Here is a 10,179-nt window from a genome sequence, read left to right as displayed (position 1 = left end):
AAGCCTCTGAGTCCTTTTTTAAAATGTATTTCTGAATCCCTGGTTGTGACCATTATTAATTCACTTTATGGTTTTAAGAGAGATACTTACATCCACGGTCGTTCCCGTATTTTGGCGGCGTCACAGGGGGACGCGGTGGGAGCGGTGGACCTGTCACCGGCCGGCTGTGTGCCGTCACAGGCTACGTTGCCATGTTAGCCGGACCCTCGCGGCTCGGCCCGCAGCTGCTCCGCCCCCCAGCTGCCCGGCCCCCCCTCAGCTGCTCCACCCCGCAGCGTCCCGGCGCCCCTGCGTCCCGGCCCCTCCTCCTCCGCGGCCCAGCCCCACAGCGTCCTGGCCCCTCCTCCTCCGCTGCCCGGCCCCGCAGCGTCCCGGCCCCTCCTCCTCCGCGGCCCAGCCCCGCAGCGTCCCGGCCCCTCCTCCTCCGCGGCCCAGCCCCGCAGCGTCCCGGCCCGCGCCGAGTACGCGGAGCCGCGCAGCCCCTCCCTGCCCGCCGCGCTCGGGGGCGGGGCTGCGAGCAGGAGGCCGGGTGCGCCCTGCGTTTCAGTCCGCTACAGCCCGGCCCGGCAGCGCTCAGCGAGCTGGTCTGGAGCTGGAGCAGAAGCAGAAACCGCCCGGGCCAGCCCAGCCAGCAATGCAAACATCCTGAAAACCAAGCTGAGGTCTTGGGGGCCTGGAGTGGCGCACAGTGAGTACGAGTCTCCGCCGCCGTCTGTCCAGGCTGCGTCCGCTGCCCAGTGGGACAGCTGGTGCCGCCGCCCGCGCGCTCCCGGAGCTTGGGACGCGCGCTCTGACCCTGGAGATACATTTCTTTCCCAATGGTTTCTAAGTTTAATCGTGTTTCTTGGCGACTCTTACTCCTTGTCGGTAACGCTGTTACTGGAACTTCGGTTGGGAGTGTGTCTGGTGACCTGACACCCAGGGCTACAAAACAAGGCATTTGCATGGCCCAAATTTCATTTCAGCCAAATCCTGAAAGAAAAAACGCCAAATGTTGAAAGAAAAAAAAGCAGCGCCTATGTCGATTTGATTTGGCACTTTTATCTCTAGGGTTGAAGATAACCCTCCTGCTCCCCCAGCCCTGCCCCCAGCACTGTGCTGACCTCCGTTTTAGAGTGTGAGCTCACGGCCTGACCTTTCTGTGTACCTGATCCGTGCTGGGTGTGGTGTGAAGTGTTGTGACATGTCCCGGTTGTTTCCTTGAACACAGCCCGAGACTGTTGTATGATAACATCACCTAGGGTTACTTTGTATCTATCTTTCAAGAATACAAAGTGTTTTCGCAGAGATTAGCAATCTCTGCTGTATGATTATTGACCCAGCATTCTCCAGGCTCAAAAGGACAAGGGGTGAGTTTTTTATCCCCTTCCTGCGGCTTGGCAGAATGAGGCAGAGCGTTTAGGCAGCCCTTGGGGCCTCTGACTTACCTGAGCATCAGTGACAGAAATGCTTCATCAGTAGCTCTGGAAATTTCCGAGTGTCTGAGATATTTTCTAGAAGAAAAACCTCTGCATTGCAGGAACGCTCAGCAAGGAGTGGCGTGTACTGTTCCGGGGGACAGTTTATTTTTTACTGAATAACTATAGAGAGCTGCTTTCTGGAGTTTTGCTTATAGGTGTTGAGTTCAGCTTTTGCACACTGATTTTTCAGTAGCCAGAAAGAATGCTGAGTTTCTGGGAATGTGGGGGGAAGGGAGTGTCGCTTGGGTTCTAGAAGGCCATATGGGATTAAAATGAAGTGATGATATTTAGCAAAATTGCACTGTGGGCTGATGGGGAAGGAATAAATGATCCAGGGCAGTGAGGCTCAAGACTCTTGACCGTCAAGAGGGAACCCACGTGTGTGGCAAGGACTCTTGGTGTCTATAATAAACAGTTGTGCTACAGACAGTGTGACAGTGTTTATGAAGCAGCAGCATGCTCAAGTGTAAATGTTGGGCGGCTCCATTTACATGCTTTGAGAGAAGATTCCCGGTGCATGAGAGGAGTTGGTTTTATAGAATTAGCTGTGAGTTTCAGTTCCTTGATTGTTCCCCAGGAGAATACGTAGAGTATAACAGTTAACTCTCCCACTATAACTCTCCCACAGTTAAAATGCAAAAGATATTACATAAAACAACAGTTTGAAAAAAGAAAAGCATTTTTTTAATTTGAATGAACTTCTTAAAATCAGCCAAGTATTTATGTGCCTATTCTTTGTCTATAATAACAGTTACATGTGTAAGACATCAGTACTTATTACTATTTACTTTTTCTCAAAATATAAACTACCTTACCAGTCAGTCTTGTTTAAAGAATGTCTAACTTACATTTTTCTTTTACCTCACACTTCCCTCATTTGGAGATCAGGTTGCTCTGGAGTCCATGTTCTCACACTGGTGTGGCTATAGCTTTTCTGATGTATTGTATTAATGATCTACATGCTGGAAAAGTGCAGTGGGTCTTCACAAACATTGCATTTCATTTTTTCTTTGTAAATAGCTCTTGACTTAAAAATGTCCTCTACCTGATGCTTCCCAACAGGTCTCTTGGCATTTTGGATGACAGTTCTGAATGGGGCAGAGCCATTTGCTCCACCTGGATGCCCAGGGCATGACCACAAGCACTGTCATGCACTTCAAGCAGCCTCTAGTTGGGTTAACCAACTGCCTCATTGGTTAAGAACAACTGAGCTACACTGTTTTGATGGAAAGACACAAAAATAATTACCCTGTCACGTTATTTTCAGTTTTTAGCTCCACCATATAACATCTTCTAAAACTTGATGGCTTCTGAGCAAGTCTTTATTTGGATGTTGGAGATTTTCGTGGAAACTCTGTAATACCACTAGGATGACAATGTTTGGCCCATGATCTAAGTGAGCGGTTCTCAACCTGTGGGTCTGACCCCTTTGTAACAATGAAAATACATCCTGCATATCAGATATTTATTTACATTATGATTCGTAACAGCACAATGACAGTTATGAAGTAGCAACGAAAGTAATTTTATGGTTGGGGGTCACCACAATATGAGGAACTGTATTAAAGGGTCGTGTCATTAGGAGGCATTAGGAAGGTTGAGAACCACTGCTCTAAGTGCTCTGTTATCCACCATAACCAATAATAATAAGAATCATTAAGAAGTGCCTGTAATAAGTTTCAGTAAGAGAATATACCAACCTAATCTGTGTTAGGACAGAACATTAATAGTTATAGTTATACTTACACTCTGTTGTAAGTATGAGCTGAGTGTTTTTTTTTTTTTTTGAGACAGAGCCTCAAGCTGTCCCCCTGGGCAGAGTGCCGTGGCATTACAGCTCACAGCAACCTCCAACTCCTGGGCTCAAGCGAGTCTCCTGCCTCTGCCTCCCAAGTAGCTGGGACCACAGGCGCCTGCCACAAGGCCCGGCTATTTTTTGGTTGCAGCCGTCATTGTTGTTTTGGCGGGTCCGGGCTGGGGATTCGAACCCGCTACCTTAGGTGTACATGGCTGGTGCCTTAGCCGGTTGAGCTATAGGCGCCGAGCCTGAGCTGAGTGTTTACATGCTGTGGTGGCAGTACAGCTGTGATGCAGATGCTCTTATTATGCACATTTTATGTATAGTCCCAGCTACTCCAGCTACTCAGGAGACTGAGGCAGGGGATTCCTTGAGCGCAGGAGTTTGAGATTGGTGTGAACTATGACACCAGAGCACTCTACCCAGGCCAACAGAGTGAGACTCTCTCAAAAAAAAGAAAGAAAGAGAAAGAGAAAGAAAGAGTGAGCCACAATACTGAATACATTGTTTCTCAGGATACATTTTACAGCTCTCCATAGAATACTTTCCAAAACATGAGCTTTAGTGCATGAAAGTTACCACAAATTAAAGTCTTAATTGGTTAGTTACTTTGATTCTTAGAAAGCACACTTTTTACTGTATTATGAGCTCTTGAAGACAGGAAGCACATCTTTGCACCCCCATGCTATGCACCAGAGAGCCATCCACAGAGCAAATGCTCTATAAATATTTATTGGATTGAAGAAAACAATTAACATGAATGGAGCCCTAAGGTTCTGTTTTGCTAATATAGAGGTTCTTCCTGGCTGGGTAGAAATGCTAAACTTTAAGATTCATTTTTGTTTTCTGTGGTTTACAAGTAGAGTTTTCGAAACTTAATATCTGTTTGCACTTAAAAACTAAAGAGTGGATAATTTTAAAAAGATGAATAAAAACCCTTTTTCTTTTTTTTCTCTTCTTTTCCTTGAACTCCTGTAATGGCCCCGAAGTCCAGCCTACATGTGAGGGATAAAGAGCCCTGTAAGAGTGCTCAGCTGCACTGCTGTCAGAGCTGCCGGGGCCAAGTGGGAGGTTGAGGGAAAGGGATGGGGCTCAGCTTGGGGACTTATTTTTCTGAGGGGTAGATAAGAAATTAGAAATATGAGTCCTTAAAGGAGATCTGTGAACCAGGAGTCAAGTGCAAGGTAAAAAATGCCAATAGTCACAGACTGGACCATAGGGGCTCATGTGTCATCTGACCAAGGCAGGGTCAGCGGGAGGCAGAGCTGCTCAGAAATCTGCTTCCCAAGCACTGGGCTGCCTCTTTCGTTATTTTCTTTTTCTTTTTGTGTGTTTCTTAAAAGTTTTGGATTAATATAAGGGACATATGATTGGGTTACATTGTTTGCCTGTGTTCGGTGGTATGCCCCTTGTAGTTGAGCCCTTCGCCTAGGGAGTATGCTGTGCACCCTGGCATTGTGCCCGACAAGTGGAAGCTTACTGAGCCCCCTCCTCCCTACTTGATGGATTAGTAAACTGTGGTATATGTATCCCATGGAATACTCTTCAGCCATAAAAAGATGGGGACTTTACATCTTTTGTATTTGCCTAGATGGAGTTCTTAGTAAAGTGTCTCACAAATGGAAAAGCAAGCACCCCATGTACTCAAGAGAATTTTTTTTTTTTTTAAGAGACAGAGTCTTACTTTGTTGCCCTTGGTAGAGTGCTGTGGCATCACAGCTCACAGCAACCTCCAACTCCTGGGCTTAGGCGATTCTTTTGTCTCAGCCTCCTGAGTAGCTGGGCCTATAGGCGCCTGCCACAATACCTGGCTATTTTTTTTTTTTTTTTTGCTGTTTGGCTGGGGCCGGGTTTAAACTCACCACCCGGGACCAGCGCCCTGCCTATTTAGCCACAGGCACCACCTTACTTAATACTAATTTAAAACTAATAGGTGAACAAGAGCAGGTCTACATGTGAGAAAAACACACTTAAATTCAGTTATTTTTTTTATTTCCTCCTCCTGTGCTTTCCCCTAGTTACCAGTTGGGGTGCTGCAGTTACTCACTTCATGCACTTTTTGGTGCTATTTAGAGTTCTGATATTCTCAGACCTTCTGAGGATTTGTTCTTCCAATCTACTCTTGTAGGTGGACTGCATTTTCATTAGGTGTCACCCAGCCCTGGGATTTCTATTTGTCCAGGGGCTATACTCACGTTACCTGGAGACCCCACAGCTGACTGGGGCTTTGTTGGCAGTTCTCCAAGCAGGCTTTGAGGAGAGCCTCATTTTTCTGCTTCTTGCTTCAATACCAACCCAAGGTGGAAAAGAGGATAGATAAGTTCATCAACAATCTGAGTAACCTGCCCCTGAATTACATTCTTTTTTGAGACAGAGTCTCACTATGTGGTCCTCAGTGGACTGCTGTAGTGTCACAACTCATAGCAACCTCAAACCCTTTGGCTCAAGTGATTCTCTTGCCTCAGCCTCCCAAGTAGCTGGGATTATAGGTGCCCACCACAACTCCCGGCTATTTTTTGGTTGTATATACTTATTGTTTTTAGCAAGCCCAGGCCGGGTTCAAACCTGCCAGCCTTGTGTATGTGGCTGATGCCCTGATCACTGAGCTATGGGCACCCAGCCAATTCCATCCATTTCTGATCTCTAACACACTTGTCTCGGTCCAGTTGTGACTTCATATTTGGCAACTGTCACCTGGTGGGTTTGTATCTTCTGCTACATGACTCATGCTGTAGCTGTACCGGCTTCACTTACCTTTTATTGTTGTCCCTTGGTTCTTCTCAGAGGAATGGTTAGCATATCTTGGTTACAAAGTTGCAGCTTGGTCTTTTTGTTGTTGGTATTTGTTTATTTTCCTACAGGTCCTTTCCCAACACTCTTTTAAAAAAAACTTAACATTTGGCTTTATTGGGGGAGGGTTTTTATGTTAGAGGATTTAGGTCTACTTTTATTGAATTTATTAAGTTAACTTTGGTAAAGGTTTTTTTTTGAGACAGAGCCTCAAGCTGTCCCCCTGGGTATGCCCCCTGGGCATCACAGCTCACTGCAACCTCCAACTCCTGGGCTCAAGCGAGTCTCCTGCCTCAGCCTCCCAAGTAGCTGGGACCACAGGCGCCCACCACAATGCCCGGCTATTTTTTTGGTTGCAGCCATCATTGTTGTTTGGCAGGCCCGGGCTGGATTCGAACCCGCCACCTTAGGTGTATGTGGCTGGTGCCTTAGCCACTTGAGCCACAGGCGCTGAGCCTTGGTAAAGGTTTTTATCTTGCCAACACACTGAACAATTTGCCTTCATTCTGTAGGCCCTGCAGTCAGCACCATGTGGTCAGAATGGGTAAGGTGTGTGGGAGTTGCAGAGGTAATATTGATTCAAGCCTCTTGTTTCTGTACTAATAAAGAATGATGAATGCAATTGTGATCTCAGCAAGGCCTTCGGAAGTGCAGAGAGCTGTGCATTCATAATGGGGGTGTCCTTAGAAAGGAGAAGGTTCTTTGTCTTCAGGGAGTGCAGGAGAATCTAAATCCAGCTCACCTGGGACTCCCAGTTGGAGATTTCCCAAGCCCCACCACAGACCTGGCCAGTGAGAATAACCGAGGGATCCATATATGCTGTCTAGAGAAATCTGGTTAGAAGTGATGCCTGCTGTTCTAAGAAGGGCATTGGACTATAAAAAGCCCGTGTGTAAGGAGTCTTCTGACATTAACAGTTCAGTGAAATTGTGGTGAGAATGTTAGGCAGCCACATGGACTCAGACTTCTGAGTCATGATGAAGGTCTGCTGGGATCTGGCCCAACTGGTGTTCACGACCCGTGTTTGGAGCCTGAGCAAGGGTCTAGACTATTCCCATTTTATTCAAAGTTGCTGTAAGAGGTTAAGGCCAGCTTAGCAGGTGAGAACACTCTCTGAACTCTGTGATGGACTGCAGTATCCCAACCAAAGACCCAGACCAAACCCCAGAACCTGCAGGACTACCCAGAGCAGAGTTGTTTGGGGAAGTGTGAGAAAGCTCTATCCTACAGAGAAGCCCGGCGGGGCTCAGCCTCCTGAGCACATGGTTTCTTTATTAGCTATACTGAGAGAGCAGCCAGGAAAAATAACAGAAAATAGAGCTAGTTGTATATTTTTTAATTACCTATTTTTTTCTGTGTCCTACTTATTGTGAAAATAGAAATTTGTGTTATATCCAACAAGGAAAATAAAATATTTTGTGTAACCCCATTAGCTAAGTCTAGTAACCATCAGAGTCCCCATATAAGATATTTGTATCTCAACGGTATGTTTAAAACTGTTCTTCACATGCTTTTACACATGCATCTTTTTTGTAATATTTTACTTAAAAGGAGGCATCAGGTTCAAAGGGTTGCATCTATAGCAGAGGACTGCAATTGGTAGCTAGAATTTTAATCTCCCAGGATTCTTAACTTCTTGTTCATATTTCCCATCTTTTTATTTTTCTGTGCTGTATTCTGAGTAATGTTTTCCGCTTTATCTTTCAGTCACTTAAATCTCTGTTTAGCCATGTGTAGTTTATGCTTTGACCTACTTTTGAGTTATGATTTTTATTCTTTTCTTTGCCACTTTGAACTTTAAAACATATTTAAAATCTCCTTCATGTTTTTCTATTATGTTTAGCTTTTTTCTCCATATTCCTGACTTCTGACTGTCCCATATGGAATTTTATTTCCTGATTAAGTTTGAAAATGTGCTTGAAGTGTGGCGCTTGTGGCTTAGTGGGTAGAGCACCAACCCCATATACTGAGGGTGGCAGGTTTGAACCCGGCCCCAGCCAAACTGCAACAAAAAAAATAGCTGGGTGTTGGGGAGGGGAAGAGAATTGCCTGTACCCAGGAGTTGGAGGTTGCTGTGAGCTGTGACAACACAACACTCTACTGAGGGCGATAAAGTGTCTCTTAACAAAAAAAAGAAACTAACTCATTCTCAATGAAAATTGTTTTCCATGAGAGTCCTTTTGTTCGTATATTGTAGACCTCCCTCTACTGAGTAGTTTTTAATGTCTTTTGCCTGGGATCACTCAAATTTCATCATAGTTAGTATCTTGTCTTTAGGCCTCCATTCCACATAGAGTGAATTTGGATCTTGAATGCCCAATGGCACAAGCTTCGGGTTCCTTTTTCTCATGATGTCTGTTTTTACACTCATGACTCCCCCTAGAAAGAAAGCTTCCTTGCCATTGCCCTGGACAGGTGGGGCAGTTTTCAGACCTTATATTTGTAGATGACCAGTTCTTAGGAGTCCTGGCTTTATGCCAATAATTTAGCATGGGACCTGTGGCCAAGATTCTTTTCTCATAAAGTATGCAATTCAGTTCTAGTCTGTTCTGTCTGTCTCATCCCTGTGAGCCGTCCACCTTCAGCTTGCTCACTGGAGGACTTTGAGTGTCCTCCCCTTTTTTTACTTGACATTTTCCCTTCTTTCAAGCTTAGCTATGTTTTTTTTTTATGTTAAATTTTATCTAGTATTTCTATGTCTGGAACAAAAGGGATTTTCCCAGTAGGGTACAGACTGATTTTGTCAGACCTGCATAACACATTTAAGATGCTTGAAAGCCTAGAGAGGGTAATGTATGTCACAGAGCCCACCAACCGTTATCTTCATGCAAGCCCGACGGTATACTCATTCACATCACCTTGCATGTGTTTTCTTTGAGTTTTAGGCCACTAATCTGCAGAGATAGATATTTGTTATTTTCTGAAAATTTAATCAGTTAAGCTTTAAAAATTATATCCTGTTTTTTTTTTAAAAAAATTTATGCTTGTTCTCTGGGAGGCCAAGGCAGGAGGATCTCTTGAGGTCAGGAGTTGGAGACCAGCCTGAGCAAGAGGGAGACCCTGTCTCTATTGAAAGAAAAACTTTCTGGGTATAGTAGTGCACCTGTAGTTCCAGGTCCATAGGAGGCCAAGGCAGGAGAATCACTTGAGCCCAGGAGTTTGAGGTTGCTGAAAGCTATGATGATGCCATAGCACTCCAGCCTGGACAGCGGAGTGAGACTCTGACTCAAAAAACAAAAACAAAAACAAAAAACACCCTTGCGGCTGAGCTGTATGCTTGGTATATGCAGCATTAAGGGTTTCCCTAATGTTGCAGAATATCTGCCTATAAAATCATAGCAGTCTTTAGATTTATGATGTCTCCTATTTTTTTAATAATACAAGAAAGGGTGTAGGCTTTAGGGCTAGAGGATAAATGTTCTTGTAGTATTGCAGGGCTATTAGATGTACCCTCACCTCAGCCTTTTTAGGGAACATTTAGTTTCTCAGTAACCTGGGTCAGCAATATTACCATCTCAAATCTTTCTTTTAAAACTGGCTGGGACTGGGCTTAGTGGCTAATGCCTGTTATCCTAGCACTCTGGGAGGCTGAGATATGTGGATCATTTTGAGCTCAGGAGTTGGAGACCAGCCTGAGCAAGAGCAAGACCAAGACCTGTCCCTACTAAAAATAGAAAAACTAGCTGGGTGTGGTGTGGATACCTGTAGTCCCAGCTACGCAGGAGTCTGAGACAAGAGGATTGCTTTGAGCCCGGGAGTTTAAGGTTGATGTGAGTTATGATGCCACAAAACTCTACCCAGGGTGACAGAGTGAGATTCTGTCTCAAAAAAACACCTGGCTGGAAGATAATTTTAAAAAGTCATTTTCAAATCTATCCTGGTGATCTTTTTTCTTTCTTGTAACAAAATGCAAGTGTGAAGAGACAGAATTTGTCACCAGGAATGAAGCCCCAGTGCAGTGCTGTTCAATACTTTTTATCTCAGGGCACGCTGACCCTATAGTTAAACTTCCGTGGCACACTTAAATTAAATTATTTTTGATTACAAAAAAGAGTAAAAAAAGAAGAGATTTACTATGCTTTGAACTTCTTTTGAAAATAATTTAATTGGCTCGGCGCCTATAGCTCAACC

The 10,179-nt window shown here is 44.9% G+C and overlaps 1 protein-coding gene across 4 annotated transcripts in view; it reads left to right on the top strand.

The window, feature by feature from the left end:
• CAST (calpastatin) overlaps nt 1-10,179 on the top strand; it is a 128,341-nt gene that overhangs the window by 44,691 nt on the left and 73,471 nt on the right. The window contains exon 1 of one of the 4 annotated variants that reach the window (XM_012811348.2): nt 521-688. The exons of the other annotated variants lie outside the window; for them this stretch is intronic. The gene's annotated coding sequence lies outside the window, so the exon portion shown is untranslated. Of the gene's footprint in view, nt 1-520; nt 689-10,179 lie in introns of those variants that run through there. 4 annotated transcript variants of the gene reach the window in all.

This window comes from Otolemur garnettii, unplaced genomic scaffold (assembly GCF_000181295.1).
Source record: "Otolemur garnettii isolate 467f Iridium unplaced genomic scaffold, OtoGar3 scaffold00154, whole genome shotgun sequence".
NCBI classification, from domain to species: domain Eukaryota; kingdom Metazoa; phylum Chordata; class Mammalia; order Primates; family Galagidae; genus Otolemur; species Otolemur garnettii.
The sequence above is the reverse complement of the archived record's forward strand: the minus strand, read 5'-3'. Positions and strand labels throughout refer to the sequence as shown.